Source organism: Coccinella septempunctata, chromosome 9 (assembly GCF_907165205.1).
Source record: "Coccinella septempunctata chromosome 9, icCocSept1.1, whole genome shotgun sequence".
Classification (NCBI taxonomy): domain Eukaryota; kingdom Metazoa; phylum Arthropoda; class Insecta; order Coleoptera; family Coccinellidae; genus Coccinella; species Coccinella septempunctata.
The window spans coordinates 13,527,120-13,528,198 of NC_058197.1; the positions used below are offsets into that span (position 1 = coordinate 13,527,120).

At 34.4% G+C, this 1,079-nt stretch overlaps 1 long non-coding RNA gene across 1 annotated transcript; it reads left to right on the plus strand.

Annotated features, from left to right (window-relative positions):
- Positions 1 to 295: 295 nt before the first annotated feature.
- Positions 296 to 845, plus strand: LOC123320650. Its single transcript, XR_006538784.1, has 2 exons — positions 296 to 630; positions 689 to 845. It is a non-coding gene; the product is annotated as an uncharacterized LOC123320650 (long non-coding RNA).
- Positions 846 to 1,079: the final 234 nt, after the last annotated feature.

The following is a 1,079-nucleotide window of genomic DNA, read 5'->3' on the forward strand; positions in this document are numbered from 1 at the left end:
TTTGATTAAAAGTCCTCCAATTCGACAATTCACAGCGTTGTCACATGAAATGGAATAATGTCCTGTCCATACACTGATTGCTTCAACCATCAAAGATTATGCTGTCTATACTTGTGATCTGGAAAACTGAATGCCCTCTTCACTTGAGATGAGACCTATTCACTTGATATAATTGTAGTCTACTAGTTCTAATTCAAACAAGTCTAGCAGATTTATGAGAATGTTCAAGATCTACTACATTTTTAATAGCCTGGCAACGTTGGTGCAATGTTTACGTAGGAAGAGGATTGAGGATCTACGCAGGCCCGACCGGCCAATAGGCAATTAGTTATCGTTACAATACACGCATGTGGCAGTCACGGCCGTGTTTCTATGCTATGTGGCATGCGCTGTTCGTAGTTCGTTCTCCTTGTCGTCCATCTTGAAATAGTTTCGTAAGCTGTGTGTGTTTACTGTGTTTGTTTTGTCTGGAGGAAATTAATTGTACTTTGTCATGAGTGATTGAAATGTATTCTGTTTCAACATAGTGATGGACATGTTTAAACATCTGCTTAAAAACAAAATGACATAACCGATTTTGAAGAAAGCTCTCCACTTTCAAGTCTACTGATATGATGAAAAAGATATTTGGTATGTTTTGTTCGACATGTTTTTTTCTCCTAAAACTAACTGAAATAACATTTTACAGAGGCCGTAGTGCTGATGTGGGTACATCTGATTGAAGCAATCTAAAAATGTAGGAATAGACCATTATATTTATTTAAAGAGGTGTGCTCAATGTATATACCTGAATGTTGAAAACTACTATTTTATTATTTTCTGAATAAATTGGTTTGAGACCTAAATAGTTGAAAATTTAGTTTTCCTAAAATCCGATTGACACTACGTTATGTCTTATTCGAAACTATGAAAAGGATAAGTATGGAAGAGGGTAAGATTGTCATAATAAATGTTGAAGATTGACTATATTCAGAACAGTAATATCTAACAACAAATAAGCCTAATGTTCATTCATACGATATTCGACAGTATGAACGATGATCAGAAAGTGCATTTATTGTTCTTTTAATTTATTATAT